At 43.8% G+C, this 18,795-nt stretch overlaps 1 protein-coding gene across 1 annotated transcript in view; it reads right to left on the bottom strand.

The window, feature by feature from the left end:
- Positions 1–18,795, bottom strand: part of DPYSL3 (dihydropyrimidinase-like 3) — a 121,001-nt gene that overhangs the window by 64,140 nt on the left and 38,066 nt on the right. The window lies entirely within an intron of this gene.

Raw genomic sequence — 18,795 nt, forward strand, 5'->3', positions numbered from 1 at the left:
GGTGGGAGCATCAGCTACGCCCTCCCCGCCGCGGGGCCGAGCTCCGGGCACCGCCGCCGCCAGCCTGCCCCTTGTCGGATCTCCCACCTTCCCTGCCCTGGTTTCAGAATGGAGACGGTTCCTGGCTTCCCTCCCGGCACCCGCTCTCCTCCGCCATCGCGCGGGTCGAATGCGGCGACCGCGCCTTTCTTCGAGAGGAGGGCTCGGCGCCGCCTCTGCTGCTCGCCGAGTGGTAAACAGCGGCGCAGCCCCTTCAGACGCTGGGGACTTGTCCGACTCTGCAACCTGGCGGGCCTGCTGGGGTCCCCAGGCCCGGAACACACACACACACATTAGAAAATGGAAAGCCGTGACTCGCTCTCAGAGGCTGCAAGGGGCACGGTAGCAGTGGATTCAACCATTCCCTATATTTAAAAAATATCCAAGTAGTATCTTGTTAAAGAAACTCCACTGCCTGAGTCTCAGAATCAAAGAAAGAACATGAATGCTGCTCTGTGAGTAAAAAGTAGAAAACACCTGTGGAGTGGGAAGGCAGAAGCCCAGACACGTTCCCTGTGTGCAGCCATGGATTTGGAGTAGAACTGCTATTGCTCCCCGTCAGTAATGAACCACGTGCACTGCTCACAATCCAGAGTTTACTTTAGACAGGGCTGATAGACGAAGGTTTTTATATGTTATTACAAGCAAAACCATGGCCCTTCGGCGATGGAATATATTGTCCTTTAGCTACCTGCTAAAATCAAACGGTCAAAGGGAGACATATTTGGAGAGGCCACTGTGGGTGGGGTCTGAGTGGTGGCTGGGGGTGAGGGAGCTCCTTAACTCCAAGAAAAATAATTCCAAACATAAAATTTAAGGAACAAAAACAAGACTTGCTATGCAAAAAAAATAATAATTATTATTATAAAACCCTTTTAAGACAAGTTTCCCACCACTCCCCAATTGTCAATCTTAATGTCCTATTAAATAGAAATCCTGTATGTCACTAAGCATGACTAAAGCTGTGTTGAGGATCTTGAATTCACGTTTCCATAAAGCAGCCCGCTGATGACAATTCTAGACATCTTGTCATTAAAGTGAAGGCGTGCTTGCAATAAAGAAACTACATAAGGCATCCACAGAAAGAGGACACAGAATACTCCAGCTTGGGCTTTCCATAAACCCGAAACGAACCAGACTGGTCACATAATCCAAGGACACACAAAACCCCCCTTAAACATTCCCTCTCAAGTGAGTTAATCCAAGCTTCTGGTTATTTATGGTTAATTGGACTGAATGCAGTCTTCACAAGAAAAGTCCACAGCAGTCTCCACTTTATTTCTGTGATACTCTGGAAAGGAGGATGAATGCCAAGCAGAGAACACCTCCCTATACTCTTGGAAAACACAAGGGGGAGAAAAAAAGACTGGGCCAAAGGCACGCCCTAAACATTTTGCTTTGTTCTTAAAGCATAAGTGCTGAGACCACTAGCCAAGAGTTGTGAAATTACAAAGCATTCTGGGGATTGGCATGCAAATGAGCAGGATTATATTTAGAACAGAGTAAAAGGAGAATTAACTACATACTATGGAAACCAGCAGAGCTCTCTCTCTGCATCTTTCTCATAGATTTTACTGTCCCAAACTTGCTGGAAAGAATCTTGCACATTTTTCTCAAGAAAAGCAAAAATATGTAGGGGACATTTACAATCCTTAGGAAAAAAAAAAAAAAAAACCACTACTGCTCCTTTTTTTTTAAATTTTACAAGTTTCTTTGCCTTTCTTACATCTGAGTTATCTCCTCTGTTACCATCATTATAATCCAGAACACTCTTTACTAAATACATTTATACCTTATTTTTGATCACTTGATTGTGTGTGTGTGTGTGTGTGTGTGTGTGTGTGTGTGTGTGTGTGTTTCAAATGACAAGACTTGGTTAAGTTTTTTTGAGGTCAGGTTTGCATGCAAGAGGCCATGTTGAATGGTAATTGCAGTGTGTTCTTCTGGATCTGACTGCTGTGACTAGCCAGACACAAGAACACAGCAAATTGATTCAAGCTGTTGCCATCATCAGAAATGTACAACAAACACTATTTTCCTTGTTTTATCCCCTTCAATTATCTTTCACTTTCTTGAACCAAAATAAAGCCTCTAAGACGAATTTGAAGGAAAAAGCCTTCCTTGGCTAGAAAAAGGCAGCCATCAACACAGGATGCCTCTGTGTCTAGCCAAGACAGAGAAGAATGGAACCAGTATGGATGTTTTCCACAGTAGAATGACTCTGAATGGTTTTCCTTGGATACACAGCAGTACTTGGCTTTAGGTATCTCAGGAAACTGTGAGAGAGGGAGGTGAAGACATAGAAATAGAGACTTGATTTACAGTCCCAAAGAAACTTAACTTTGGCTACCACACCTGCCACACCCCAGATTTCCACACCTAAATCAATGGGTACTCCATTCCAGTTGCTCAGGCCAAAGGTTTGGCACCATCCTTGATTTCTCTCCTTCAGTCATGCCTCTACTCTCCATAGAAAATCTTTCAGCAAATGCTATTGATTTTTTTTTTTTTTTTTTTTTTTTTTTGAGACAGAGTCTTGTTCTTGTCGCCCGGGCTGGAGTGCAATGGGGTGATCTCGGCTCACTGCAACCTCTGCCTCCCAGGTTCAAGCAATTCTCCTGCCTCAACCTCCTGAGTAGCTGGGATTACAGGTGCCCACAACCATGCCTGGCTAATTTTTGTACTTTTAGTAGAGACAGGGTTTCGCCATGTTGGCCATGCTGGTCTCGAACTCCTGACCTCGGGTGATCTGCTAGCCTCAGCCTCCCAAAGTGCTGGGATTACAGGCATGAACTACCACACCCAGCCAGTTCTATCTTTTAAATGTATCCACACTATGGTCTCCTCTTATGATTTGCGAAGTTTCTTCCTGTGTTTAGCCACCATTAGCTATCACGTGAATTATTGTAACCACCTAACTGGGTTCTCTTCTTCACCAGCACTCATTCATTCATTAATTCTCAAAATATTCACACAATACTTACCTTGTGCTTACTATGTGCCATTATTTTTCTAGGTGTTAGAGCAATGGAGGTGAATAATAAGTCCCAAATATCATGGAGTTTACTTTGTATTCTTATTATCATATAATAACACATATCCTTATTATACCACCTGTCACTTGCTAGCCCCCTTTCCTGCTTTATCTTCATAGTACTTTTTACCACGACATATTAATTTTATTATTGGGTATTCTCCCCATCACCAGAATGTAAGCTATTCGAGGGCATGAGATGTGTCTCTTTATTCACTGAGTGCCTGAAATAGAGCCCTGTCCATAGAAATTGCTCAATAATTATAATTATTAGGTGAGTGAATGTAAGAATTTTTAAAAATTGCATCCGGAGAAAGATTAAATAGGTGAAGAAGAACTTTTCTGGAACTAAAGGGCATGCAGTTACAATGTAGATTTTACAGTGTCTATTTTTGCTTCTCTATACATTTTTAGAGTTTCCTGATTCTAGATTTCAGAGCAGATGAATTAAGATGGCGAAGAATCACTTTGCTAATATGATACAGTCCAAAAATTTCAAGGCAACATATGGGCCAAAGAAAGGCTCAATAGAGTAGAATTGGTACGTGGGCACTGATTAGTTTTATGCCAATGAGGCTGATTCAGTCAGGAGAGGAAATTTTATGAGGCAGGAGAGAAGTAGGTCAATGACTCTATGAAAATTCTAGAATAGGCAACTCGGGTGACATTTATTGTTTGAGTGGAGGTCTTGCCCTTAGCTAGAAACAAGACTGGTTCTTCCACAGTCACTGAAGAGGAGAATATCTTCTCACAGAGTCCAGTAGCTGGGTATATTTCCTGGAAGGACTTCATGGAATTTGTCTTCTGACTCCATCTACTTTTTCTGCCATCAGCTAAGACCATCTAGGAAAGAAGGTATTGGGAGAGGGAGGAGGAGTTCATATGAAAATCATTTTCCAGGACAGTAAAGGAACTAGGAAAATATGGTATGATTATCTGGCAGTGTCAGAGGCGTGTTAACGAGAGCAACTCCATCTTGAATAGGAGCTGTGTAAAATGAGGCCGAGACCTGAGACCTACTGGGCTGCACTCCCAGATGGTTAAGGCACAGGATGAGACAGAAGGCCGGCACAAGATACAGGTCATAAAGACCTTCCTGATAAAATAGGTTGCAGTAAAGATGCTTGCTAAATCCCACCAAAACCAAGATGGCGATGGGAGTGACCTCTGGTCGTCCTCACTGCTACACTCCCACCAGCACCATGACAGTTTACAAATGCCATGGCAATGTTGGAAGTTACCCTATATGGTGTAAAAAGGGGAGGCATGAATAATCCACCCCTTGTTTAGCATATCATCAAGGCAGAATCATAGAAACAGGCAACCAGCAGCCCTCAGGGTAGCTCTGTCTATGGAGTAGCCATTCTTTTGTTCCTTTGCTTTCTTAATACATTTGCTTTCATTACTCTATGGACTCACCCTGAATTCCTTCTTGTACAAGATCCAAGAACCCTCTCTTAGGGTCTGGATTGAGATCCCTTTCCTGTAATAGCAGCTGTAAAGATTCCCTTCAAATGGTGGCCATAAATTTAAAGAGAGACCAGTAAGCCTGGTTGTGGATGCTCCTCCAGCCACTTACAGTAGCATATGTGCAGGCAAGGAGCAGGTAGGGTGTGGAATTGAATGTGGGCTCTTTTAGATGAGTGCTAAGAAGGGAGAGAAAAACTCAAAGGAATTGAGGATGAAGCAAGGGATCTAAGCTGCTTAAGAGAGCAGGGAGAACATAGTGTACAGGGGAATAAAGGACAGTGAACACACTGAAGACTAAGTAAGATTATTCTCATAAAGCTCTTTACACAAAGTAAGTCAAGTTAATTAAATGGCAGCTACCCCTACCACTATTTTTAATGTATATTTTTTTTTGCTAAACTTGTTTATATCAGGAACTATGTCTTATTTATCTTTGTACCCCCAACTCTTTTACAGTGCTTGGAGTAGAGTAGAATCAACTGGAAAAGGGGGAGATTGACTGAGTAGGCAGGGGAAAAAGTCCAGAATATTCTGTCCTTTAATCTCCAAAACACTTAAAATAAGGACCTAGACATTTACATAGTTTTGACTATTAAAAATATTTTTTACTTTCTAAAAATACATTTATGTGTTGCTATCTTAATATGAGAAAACATTTCCCCCTTGGTCCTGATTTGAAAAATTCAAAAAAAAAAGTTCTAAAATAAATATAGAAGAGTTTTGAAGGGGAAAATGTATATACTAAGCCTATGTGAAATATATAGGCTATTCTTATATTACATAAATAAACATTTAATCTTAATGCTGCCGGTTAAGCATTTGGGTCCATTAATTTTACCTACAATCTAAACAAAGGAAATCTCAGTCATGTAATTCCAGTGTTACAGAATGAAAACCAAAGAGGTGATTCACCTGCTATTATTAGATGCCTACATATTGAATACAGAAATAAACTGGTAAACAAACTAACCTTGGATACACATAAACCAAAAAAAAAAAAAAAAATTACAGCCACAGAAAAGTATTCCCATTGGCTGATTCCAAAATCAAGCTTACACTAGCGTAAGCAAAGGTATGCAATCCTATGTCTCCCTAGATAGAATTTCTCATTCTTTTCTTCAGTAGTCATTGAGTTTAAAGGATTCTGACCTGCTCCATCAGCTCTGATGGCAACTCATATCAAAGCCACAGGCTAGAGTTACAAGACAAGGGTGCAAGAGGCCGGGCGTGGTGGCTCACGCCTCTAATCCTAGGACTTTGGGAGGCTGAGGCGGGTGGATCACGAGGTCAGGAGATCAAGACCATCCTGGCTAACACGGTGAAACCCAGTCTCTCCTAAAACTACAAAAAATTAGCCAGGCATGGTGGTGGGCGCCTGTGATCCCAGCTACTTGGGAAGCTGAGGCAGGAGAATGGCGTGAACCCAGGAGGCAGAGGTTGCAGTGAGCCGAGATCATGGGTGACACAGCAAGACTCCGTTTCAAAACAAAAAACAAAAAAGATGAGGTTGTGAGAAAAGAATCAGCTATTGTATACTGAACTTCATCTCTGGCCCAGCATGTTAGACACGCAAGTGAAGTTACATTCATATTGAGGGGAAAAAAATCTTGACAGCTCTGCCTTAGGCATCATGGGGAGAGATACTATGGTCTGATGAACTTATCTGAACTTCAGAAATTTTAGAAAATAGTTTTTTCTCCAAAGTTGCAGCTGTAAATTACCTTTCAGCAAGGAATCCCAGGTTTTTCAGCTATATGTGTGCATGGGTTTGGGAAAGAAGAAAGTCTAATGTGTACCATTCCCCCAAAAGGTCCATGTCTTAATCCCAGAACTATGAAGATGTCACCTTACATGACAAAGGGATTTTGTGATTAAAGATCTTGACATGGGGAGATTATCCTAGATTATCCAGGCAGTCCTAGTGTAATCACAAGCATCCTGATAAAGGGAGGAGGGAGGCAGGAGACTCAGAAAGAGAGGGAGTTGTGTTAAAGAAAGCAGGAGTCACTGTGTCTAGACACCAGTATCTGTCTCTGTTTAGACAACCCAGGGTGTTAGATGCAGTCATGAGCCAAGGAATGTAGGCAGCCCTGCTAACACTTTGAATTTAGCCCCATAGGCACAATTTAGATTTTTGACTTCCAGAACAGTAAGAAAATAACCCTGTACTGTCCTAAACCTCTAGGTATGTGGTAATTTGTTACAGCAAAAATAGGAAACTAATATAGATAGCAATCAAAATAAAGAAAAATGATCAGGAGACTGAGGGGAATCACTTCACTAAAAATTAATAATCCCTTGCCCAAATTCTGGATCTGAGCTAGTTTTCAGGCTTGCAATCCTTTAATTGAAGGAGAAGCCAGTTCATCAGTAGGAAGGAGCCTGCAATGCCATGCCTAAAGTTTAAGGTAATCTTGACTCCCACACAAGTACCAATAGGAGAATCATAATGTAGATGCCTAGTCCTCCTACAAGAGGTCCTATTGATACAGGAGAAAGAAAGAAATTACTTAGGCAGGTAGAGTAAAAGAGTCCTCATCAAGGCTTCCCTCCCAACAAAAGGTAGCCTAAGAAATTATTTTTTTCGACCAAAAGCAGTCTGGAAAATCAAGTTGCAAACATAGATAAGCAGCCTGGAAGCTGCACGAGTGAATGCTGGGAGCTGTGCCAATGGAAAAGGGCTACCTGGGGGCCAGGCATGGTCAACATGGAGGCACCATTTTCCCTTTTGTTACCATGTGTAAAGGAATAAGCAACATGGCACATGGCGCTAGCAAGGCAGAGAACCATCCGCATAAAAAATGGTTAGGGTCTGGCAGGCCCGTTTCCCGTGCCCTCTGCAATGGCATACCTAGTCCTAACCAGGTTTTCATGCCTTATGCAAATGGAACATCTGGTCCAACCAATCTTTTGTGCCCTGTGTAAATCAGACACTGCCTCCTCAGGCTCACCTATAAAACCCCTTCATTTCACCATAGACCCAGAAAACCCATTTGGGACCCCTCTCTCTTCAGCAGAGAGAGCTATTCTCTTTCTTTTGCCTATTAAACTTCCACTCTCAACCTTACTCTTTGTGTGTCCATGTCTTAGTTTTCCGTGGCCGTGAGACAATGAATCTCAGGTATCACCCCAGACAATGATGCTGCTTCACTATGGCCACCTACTAATGCCACTGTAAAGTGGGAAGGGAGACTGGCAGATACAGATTCCCAATTGACACTGATACCCAGAGCCGAAGTATCAACATAGTTCCTCTGTTAGAGTAGAGACATGTAAAGGCCAGGTACTGAGTGGACTCTTGGTCTACGTTTGGCTTACATTTGGCCTTTTGGGTTCACTGATCCACCTAGCGGTCATTTTCACAGACCACCACTGATTAATTGGAATAGACAATATTAGCACAACTTCCACTTCGGTTTCTTAGTCTCTGGGGTAAGAGCTATCAAGTAGGGAAGACCAAGCAGAAAACTCCAAAACTGAACCCCCACCCCACCAAAGATAAGAGAGTAAATTAAAAACTTTGTTTTATCCTAAGGGAATGACAGAGGTTAGCAGCACAGTTAAAGACCCGACGGAAGTAGGGCTGCTAGTCTCCATCATATCACCATTTAATTCACTAGTCTGGATGCCACAAAAGCCTGACAAATACCAGAGCATGACTCAATCAAGAGCCTAGACCTAAGCTGGTGTATTTTTCTACAGCAAATGGCTTCAAGTACATTGTACATAACCACTGACCTAGCAAATGAGTGCTGTTTCATCAGAAAAGAAGATCAAAAGCAGATTGCACACACTTGGAAGAGAAAAGCAGTACACATGAACAATCTTGACTTAAGGCTATGTTAATTATCCTTTCCTCCACCATAATATAATCTGAAAGATCTAGATTGTCTGGACATCTTAAAGAACATCCCAGTAGTATACTTTATTGATAACATCATGAAAATTGACTAGATGAGCAAGAAATGACAAGTTCATTGAAGGCTTTGGTAACGCACATGAACTCTATCTAGAGAATGGAAGATAAAGATAAATCTACAAAGATTCAGGGGCCTGCTATCTCAGATTGGGCATGCCACAACTTCTTTCAGAGTAAAGGACAAATTATTGCATTAGGGAACTCCTCCTGCAATGAAGGAAGCACAAAGCCTGGTAGGTCTCTTCAGGTTTTAGAGACAACATATTCCATATTCCAAAATGTGTTACAGCCCACACACACAGAAGGCTGTCAGTTTTGAGTGGCACCTGGAGTAGGAAATTGTTCTGTAATGGATCTGGCTGCAGTATAAATAGCCCAACCACTTTGGCCCTATGATTCAATGACTCCTATGGTATTGGAGGTATTCGTGGGAAGAGATGCCATGTGGAGGTCATACAAATACCAATAAGAGAATCATATTTAGACTATTAGGACTCTGGAATCAGAAAAATTACACACTATCTGAAAAATAGGTCCTCTGGACCCTGGTAAAGATAGAAGCATTTACCAGGGTCAAGTGACCATGCAGCCACAAATACCCAGCATGAGGTTTTGTCAGGTTCAACATGTTATAAGAGCAGGTGGGCCTAGCAGCAATTCATTGCAGATGGAAGTGATGCATCCAGGATTGGCCATGAGAAATGCTGAGGGCATAGGTAGGCTACCTGAGCAGGTGGTCTAGTCTCCCATGTCATCCATTACTTTTTGCTCCAGTACCTTTCTGTTAGCACATACCCATGGCCCTTATGATCAGCTGATGGAGGAGAAAAAAATCTGAGCCTGGTTTACAGGTAGGCCATCTTGGTGAGTACAGCAAGCTGAAAATAGACCATGGCCACATGACAGCCCCCATTCAGGAGTGGTGCCGAAAGACAATAATGAGGAGATATTTTCCTATGGCTTCAGACAGTGCACCTAGCCATCTACCTTATATGGAAAGAAAAAAAATATTGCTTAAGATTATATATAGACTCCTAGGGAGCATTGACTGGGGCCTGGAAGGGGAAAGAGTTAAAGATCAAGGAAAAGAAGGTCGTGGGTAGAGGCAGATGGGTGGACCTACGGGAATGGGCATGAAGAGTGAAGATACAGTATTGCATTGTTAACGCCCTCAGAGGGCATCCATCACAGAAGAGGCACTAAACCGTGAGGTACATAAAGTGGCCCTGTTCGTTGACATTGGCCAGGCTCTGCCATCAGCAGCCCCAGTATGGCACAATGGGCACATGATTAAAGTAGGCACAGTGACAGGGCTAGAGCCAATGCTGGTTCAGCTACTGGTGCTGTCAAATGTCTGTCATGCCAGCAAGAGACAGCAACCCCACTTCCTAATCTGGCACCATCCCGTAAAGATACATGCAGCCACTTGGAGACAAGTTGAATACATGGGGCCCCTTTCATACTAGAAGGCACAGGGATTCATTTTTACAGAAAAGAACACATTCTAGGCACGGATTTGCCTTTGCTGCTGCTAGGGCCTCAGTCAACACCACTATTTTAGGGCTTAAGGAATGTCTGATTAACTGGCATAGGATCCCGCAAAACATCACATCAGACCAATGGGCCCATTCAATAACAAATGAGATACAAGAAAGGCCATATGACCACAGGATCCACAGTTATATCAAATACCATTTTAACCAGAGGCTACCATCCTGAGTGTGAAGGAATGGCCTACTGAAGGGACAACTGAAGTGCCAGTTCAGAGAAGAGTCTGTGCAAGGATAGGGCACCATCCTCCAGGGTGCACTGGACATTTTACATCAATGCCCTTTATATGGTGCTGTGTCCCAAAAGGAAGAATACATGAATGCAAGAACCAAGGGGAAGAAGCAGGAGTGATCCCTTTTACCTTCACTCCCAGGGACTCAACTGGGAAATATATGCTTTCCACTTCTGCAGTTCTGGGTTATTTAGTGCCCTTTCACCGAAGGAGAAATGTTTCCACCAGGGGGCATAGCAAGAATCCTACTGAACTCCAAGTTGCAGCTGCTACCTGTGTACTTTGGGCTCACGGTCCCAGAGTCTGTAAACAGGCAAGGAGAGTCAGCATCCTTGTAGGACCCTGATTATCAAGAGAAGGTAAGGCTGCTGTTACAAAATAGAAGAAAGGAAGAGACGTGGGTTCTTATAGGTACTACCTTGCCCAGCTTGTTAATGGTATAGACAGGTACATCAGCCATAAGGTACTTGAGCCTGAGAAAGGCATGGTGACCAGGGGCTCTGCCCCTTCCATGTCCCAACACCAGGCAAACCATCTGGACCAGTGAATGTACTAGCTAAGAGTGAGGAGCATCTAGAATGGTCAGTAAAGGACAATTAAGACCACCTGTGGAAAAAGAGGCCCTGAGACCTCCCAAGAGAAGTTTTTGCTCCCTGAACCTATACAAAGAAGGAAATCTGAAGCCAGCTGTGGTGGATCATGTTTGTAATCCTGGCTCTTTGGGAGGGCAAGGGGAGAGAATTGCTTGAACCCAGGAGTTCAGGACCAGCCTAGCCAACATAGCAAGACCCTTTCTCTACAGAAAGTTTTAAAAATTAGCTGAATGAGGTGGCACATGCCTGTAATTCCAGCTACTTGGGAGGCTAAAATAGGAGGATTACTTGAGCCCAGGAGGTTAAGGCTGCAGTGAGCTGTGATCACACTACTGCACTCCAGCCTGGACAAGAGAGTGAGATCCTGTCTCTCAAAAAAAATAAATAAATAACAAAACAACAACAATCAGGAAGTGAATCTGAGTTATGTGAAGAGTGGTCTGTATTGACACTTGGTGTTCTACCCAGGTCCCTCTCTCTTTTTTTTTTTTTTTTTTTTGACGGCGCCTTGCACTGTTGCCCAGGCTGGAGTACAATGGCACAATCTTGGCTCACTGCAACCTCCATCTCCTGGGTACAAGCGATTCTCCTGCCTCAGCCTCCCAAGTAGCTGGGAATACAGATGCCCGCCACCATGCCTGGCTAATTTTTGTATTTTTAGTAGAGACTGGGTTTCACCATGTTGGCCAGGATGGTCTCGAGCCCCTGCCCTCAGGTGATCTACCCGTCTGGGCCTCGCGAAGCGCTGGGATTACAGGGGTGAGCCACCACTCGCGGCCCCCGGTCCTTCTTTAAGACTAAGGGATTTATTACCCTGGGTGCTCTCAACCCTCAGCTGTCAGCCTTTTCTGAAAATTGCCCCCGTCTAAAGTATACCACCAACCCTGGGCATATGACCCGATAGTTGATTAATGTGAGCACACAGAGGCCTGGCCTCCTAGTCAAAAAAGGGGAACAATTCTAAAGGGTTATCCCAGTTTCATGCCTGCCTATAAGGTCATATAAGGTCTGCTGAAGCCTTTGTTAAGACCGCAACACGGCTTATCGTGTCCCTCTCCGTGATCCTTCTTCTTCTCTTCCCTTCCACAGTGTTGATCCAGGAACACTCCCAAATAAACTTCCTTCATCCTATTCCTCTTCTGGGAACCTGCTTCCCAGGATAATCAGCCAGCAACAGTGAGACTGATATTAAATAAATATGTACATGGACAGACATATTTTATTTAGCCAGTGTTTTAAATTTTATAGTTTCACACTCACATTTATATTTCTTTGAAAATTAAGAGACCTGGCAATTCTGGGCTTACAGACACACATCAGTGCCCGTTAGGTAGAGTAAAATATTGGCTGCCTGTTGACAGAATATGTATTCTCCAATCAGCCATAATGTCTGTTGCTTCCTCTTCCTTTATATGGGGGTTGCTGCCATTTATTTACGCCCCTGCCTGGTTTATGGTAATCTGAATTTCTGACATTAGAAATTTGGAGACTGTTGAGTTATTTAGGAATTGGAGAATAGGGAGTCTGTATCTCAAATGTGAAGGTTGTTGTATTCTGAAGGAGTCTTTGATATCTGCTCAGAATTAAGATGGCAGTTAGTTATTTCCAGGGAACTACCTCCTTTCCAGCCCACCCTCACTCCACCCACACTGAGCCCTAAACCACAAGACTGAATCCCAGAACTACCTGCACCCTCTCTGTTAAAAGCCTGTCTGAGAACATGCGCCAGAGCTGCTGAATCTTCAGTTAAGTGCAGTCAATTTCACCCTTGGGTGAATGGAAGCACATGTGATTGAGTTCAGATCCCTTCCTGAATAGCACAACAGTTTACTCCCAGAAGGATGTGAAACTCATTCCTGGATGGGGGATCAGAACAGCAAGCCAAGCCCTAAGTGCGAGGCTGCAATCCCACTTTGTATTTTGCAGGCTTCCCCTCCATCTCCAGGAAGGAACTTTGGCTGTGTTGTCTGTGTTTTTCCCTCCTATTTCCTGTACTCAGCTATAGCAAATGCTCCAGGGCCATTGGCCTCATTAGTTCTGGCTCCCTGTTTTTGGGGAGAAAGCAGGGATGGCAGAGACACATGCCTGAGGGTCTAGACACAGACTGCACTGAGCAACTTACCCAAGGAGCCCTGGGATGAGAAACAGGCACCTCTAGCAACTGGAGCGTCAACCAATGAGTACTTTTTGTTGACTTGGCCACCTGTACACACTGATCCCAAATGACACCCTAGATTTCTGAGCTCAGAGGGTCCAATATTAAATGCTCACCTGGCCTCAAGCAGAGTACTTAGTTAAAGGGCCAGGCACTAATTTTTCACTGGAGGCATAAACATAAGAGGCAAAAAACTAAAATAGAGAAAGCTGTCAGATTTTCCAAATTTGTTTCAAATTATTTGACTTTGGAATTAACAACCTGAAAAACCTTAGCCTTACTTGCCTCACCTATGAACGTAGTTGGTAGAATAGCTGAGTGGATATGCTGACACAAAAAAGGGAAACAGGTCTTATGAAACAGAAAGATGGGTTGATTCATTTAAAAGGAGTTGCTGGTATATATCATTATAGTGCAGGATAATTAAAACAATAGATTTTGAGGTCCCTATAGCAGGAAGTTGATGGAAAATGAAGGAACTCTGCCCAACCTGGCCCCTAGTCAAATACTAACCTTGCCTCCCTGCTGTAATCATATACCAAATTAGATAAGGACGTTCTGGACTGGACTTATTAATAGAGTACATATACAGAACACCTTCCAAAAAGGTATACATAATTAATGCATATTTTAACAAGTAACCAAGTCTTGTTTTCAGTACCTCATAACCACAAACAATTTACACGGACCTCCAAAATCCCCAAGGTATTGAGAGATGACAATGTGCCAGCAACCCTCACTCTCAGTGCCTCCTCGGCCTGGGCATCCACTCTGGCTGCACTTGAGGAGCCCTTCAGCCCCCCACGGCACCGTGGGAGCCCCTCTCTGGGCTGGCTAAGGCCGGAGCCTCCTCCCTCTACTTTCGGGGAGGTGTGGAGGGAGAGGCGTGGGCGGGAACCGGGCTGCCAGCGGGGCTCGCGGGCCAGTGTGAGTCCCGGCAGGTGCGGGCACCGGCTCGGTGGGCCCCACACATGGTGTGGCCAGCCGGCCCAGGGCAGTGAGGGGCTTAGCACTGGGGCCAGCAGCTGAGGAGGTTGCGCAGGGTCCCCCAGCAGTGCCGGCCCTCCAGTGCGGCACAAATTCTTGAAGGGCCTTAGCTGCCTCCCTGTGGGGCAGGGCTTGGGACCTGCAGCCCGCCATGTCTGAGCTCTGCCCCCTGCGGTGGGCTCCTGCCTGGCCTGAGCCTCCACAACGGGCACCGCCCCCTGCTTGGTTGTGCCTGGTCCCATCAACCCCCAAGGGCTGAGGAGCACAGGTGCTGCTCGGGACTGGCGGGCAGCTCCCCCTGCAGCCCCAGTGCAGGATCCACTAGGTGAAGCCAACTGGGCTCCTGAGCCAGATGGGGGCTTGGAGAACTTTTATGTCTAGCTAGAGGATTGTAAATACACCAATCAGCACTCTGTGTCTAGTTCAGGGTTTGTAAATACACCAATCAGTGCTCTGTGTCTAGCTTAAGGTTTGTAAATACACCAATTGGTACTCTGTATCTAGCTAACTCTGTATCTAGCTAACCTAGTGGGGACTTGGAGAACTTTTCCCTCTAGCACTCTGTGTCTAGCTGGAGGATTGTAAACCCACCAATCAGCAGCACTCTGTGTCTAACTCAGGGTTTGTAAATACACCAATCAGTACTCTGTGTCTAGCTCAAGGTTTATAAATACACCAATTGGTACTCTGTATCTAACTAACTCTGTATCTAGCTAACCTAGTGGGGACTTGGAGAACTTTTCTGTCTAGCACTCTGTGTCTAGCTCAAGGATTGTAAATGCACCAGTCAGCACTCTGTCAAAATGGACCAATCAGCTGCTGTAAAATGGACCAATCAGCAGGATGTGGGTGGGGTCAGATAAGGGAATAAAAGCAGGCTGCCTGAGGCAGCAGTGGCAACCCAGTGCAGTCCCCTTCCACGGTGTGGAAGCTTTATTCTTTCACTCTTTATAGTAAATCTTGCTGCTGCTCACTCTTTGGGTCCATACTTCCTTTAAGAGCTGTAACACTCATCGTGAAGGTCTGCAGCTTTACTTCTGACAGCAAGACCCCAAACCTACCAGAAGGAAGAAGCTCCAGACACATCTGAACGTCTGAAGGAACAAACTCCAGACACACCATCTTTAAGAGCTGTAACACTCATTGCGAGGGTCTGTGGCTTCATTCTTGAAGTCAGTGAGACCAAGAACCCACCAATTCCAGACACAGTATTGCTAGCAAAAGAGATGAATCATTTTGTGTTACTGACACTTCATTAGTTTATACCCTTCATGGGGATTGTCTTAGTCCATTCCTGCTGCTATAACAAAATACCTTAGACTGGGTAATGTGTAAACAACAGAAATTTATTTCCTACAGTTGGGGAGGCTGAAAGGTCTGAGATTAAGGCATCAGCAGATTCCGTGTCTAGTGAGGGGCCTATTCCTCATGGATGGTGCCTTCTAAATCCTCACCTGGCTGAACAGGCAAGACAGCTCCCTTGAACTTCTTTTATAAGGGCACTAATTGCATTCGTGAGGGAAGAGCCTTATTGACTTAATCACTTCCCAGAAAGCCCACCTCTTAAAACTGTCATGTTGGATTTTAGGTTTCAAAAAAAAATTAGGTTCCAACATATAAATTTCCGACACCAACATTTGGACCATAGCAGTGATCGTATATAATGCATAAAAAGGTGGTAGTTAATAGAACAACGGCTCTATTGTAATGAGGGTTTTAAAGCTAATGCCACTATGGAAAACAATGATTTTTAACACCCACATATCTTTGACTCAGCCTTAATTAAAATTAAAGTTAAAAGCAGGCACTACTTACTTTTTTCAAGCAGGAGTCCTGGAAATCACTGTAGAGCTAGCTTTAAGAAACCACTATTACAAACGATTTCACAACTACAATGCACTGGATTTGCAATTTGCCTTTGTTTAGAAAAGAGGAAAGTTCAATGGACATTTATATATTTTCTACATAATTTAAGTTAAATCTAGTTAATCTTTATTTTGTCACCACAAAATTAAGCTTCTCTTTATGTCCCCTAAAAACCTGCAGAGAACTTTTTGTAATATTGAAAGCCTATTTTAATAGGTCCAAGGTCTCCCCACTTAACTCTCTGTGACTGTAAAAGACGATCGCAAGAAATTAGATTATCAGAAAGTTTGTTGTAAAAGAACCTACTCTGTAAAGGTAGAAACTATGTTTGCCATAGAAAGTTGATTTGACTCATTAACTTAATAATGATTGTTTTATTATGACCTTGCAAGTTGAGTTTTCTTTAACTAGGATAAAAAGATGATAAGAGCCAATGGACAGCAATAATGATATTCATATTACATTTCTTTCAAGTAAAATAGAGAAATAACCAATTAAGTGGAGAATACAATGTACGCTATTTTCCACAGCAACACCAGTAAAACAGAAGAACATCCCAGGCAGCCAATCACCCACCAACAGGGATAGAATGGCAGACTCCTCTGCCAAAATTCTTATGACCACTGGGGCACCCTCAAGCGAACACCACACATTGGTAGCCTTGGATAGTCCCTGGCTCTGGAGCTGTTTGCTTGATGTCAGTAATTTTCTCCTTCTGCAGTAATACTCTGCACCACTGATGGCAGCTGTAGGGCGGTATCAATACACCCCCTTGACTGCTCTTTAGGTTCCCTTGCTTTCCTCCCTACTTGGCAAGAGGTCACTTGTTGCCCTGATAGGGCCCAGGTGAGAAGATATATCATGGAGCTCAGAAATGGAATCCAACTCTGCTAGTCACACAAGCCAGTGTTTAAATTCTGTCTCTGCTGTAGTAGCTGTGGTGCCCCACACAAGTTCCTTTAAACTCACTTTTCTCCTCTATAAAATAGGGATAATATGGTTAAAGTCAGATAGCATGAAGATGAGGTAAAATGTTGGAGAGGTCCTGATATTCTGGGAAAGGTCCAATGAACTGGACTAATTAATCAGTTTAATTAAAATATTGCATGATGTTGCCCAAGGCACAGAATGGTATTGAGTGAAGCCAATCAAAAGAGAGCCAAAGGGTGAACCTCCACAAATTCCATGACTATATATATTCTTTGCACCTTTTTCTGGGAAGAAGAATCTCTAGTTTTCTTCAGATTCTCAAAGGGTGCATGACCCCAAAGAGGTCACCCATTCTCACTGGCATAATATTGCTTCTCAGTCCTTAGCTCTAGCCAGCCCTCTCCTCTTAGCCTCAGTATCATACATCTAACTGCATACAGGATGTTTCCACCTAGGTGATCCACAAGCACGTCAGTTACAACACAGTGGCCCCTGTGGTGCACCATCTTGATCCTTCAGGAATAAAGGGCTTATGACTCCAGCTTCTGCAAGAGCTACTGGCAGAAGGCTTTCAGTTGTCAGCCACCTTTGGACACTGCTTCAGCTAAAGATATTTATTTTGTCTGAGACGTCACTGCCTTGAGGGGTGTAAAGGCCTGACTCTTATCCCAACTCAGGAGCAAACTGAAGGTTCATCTTCTCTTCACAACTCCCTTCAGGGTGAGCTGAGGTGTCCATTGAGGCAGACTTCTCCCTCTACCCAATTCTGCCTCCACCTCCTTCCTTCTTCCCTTCCCTGGTGTTGACCTCCAGAGCACTCCCTAGTAAGCCTTCTGCATACTAACTTGGTGTTATAATTTACTTTCTAGGGCACCTAGAACACTAAACAAGTCTAAAATAGATTCCAGAAACTTCTCTTTACCTTTTCCAGTGCTTTGTAGCTCAGCTGGTGACACCTCCCTTTATCTGGTCATCTTCACTGGAAACCTGGGTCTCAGTGCTTGGCCCTTTTCCACTATCTGCTCCCTCTGTCTGGACCAACCTCAACCAGTTTATCTCCTTGTCTTTCAGGTCTCATCTTAAATTGTCCCTTTCCCACTTACCTGTGAGTGTCCAATCATTCCTCAGTACTCTCAGGTTAAACTCAAGATTCTTAATACGATGTTTGATGTGCTCCACACTTGACCTCTGCTCATTTCTGTGGCTTCATCTCTCTTCACTCCTAACTTGCATTTTAAGTTCCAGTAACCCTAGGAACTAGGCGTTCCTTTCTCACATCCTGCTGTTTCCTACCTCAAGCACTTGCCCAAATCATACCCTCTGCCTGAAATGACTGTAATCCTTTTGACTTGGGAAACTCCAAACAATCCTTTAACACTCAGCTCAGGCATTTTCTCTTCCAGAAAGCTTTTTCTGACATCTATGCACTTCCCCCTGGTGCTTCTCAGAGCCCCTTTAACATACCTATAAAGTATGTTATAATGATCTGTTTTGCTGAGCACCTCCCTTGGACTCCTTGAGGATGGGGCTCTGTTTACCCATCACTGTACCCCCAGAGCCCAACATAGTGCCTGGAATATAGACAAAGACACTTATGGGATACACGTGGAATATAGACAAAGACACTCATGGGATACACGCTGAGCGACTGCCTTGAATAAATACATATAAATGTACATATATACTACATACAAGCATGCATGCATATATACATACATAAAGAAACTCAAACCAAATGCAAACATTGTTGAAGGCAGAATCCTAAAGTACTAGTGGGGTGGAGGAAAGTTGTGGATAGACTCACTGGCATATTAACAGGATATCATCTAGATTGACCACTGTATTAGTAAAAACAACTTATGAAAAAGTGAAAAATAATCTCAGTAAAACTATTAAGAAAAAAAGAGGCCGGGCGCGGTGGCTCAAGCCTGTAATCCCAGCACTTTGGGAGGCCGAGACGGGCGAATCACGAGGTCAGGAGATCGATACCATCCTGGTCTACACAGTGAAACACCGTCT

The sequence above is a fragment of the Colobus angolensis genome, unplaced genomic scaffold (assembly GCF_000951035.1).
Source record: "Colobus angolensis palliatus isolate OR3802 unplaced genomic scaffold, Cang.pa_1.0 Scaffold90, whole genome shotgun sequence".
Taxonomy (NCBI): Eukaryota; Metazoa; Chordata; class Mammalia; order Primates; family Cercopithecidae; genus Colobus; species Colobus angolensis.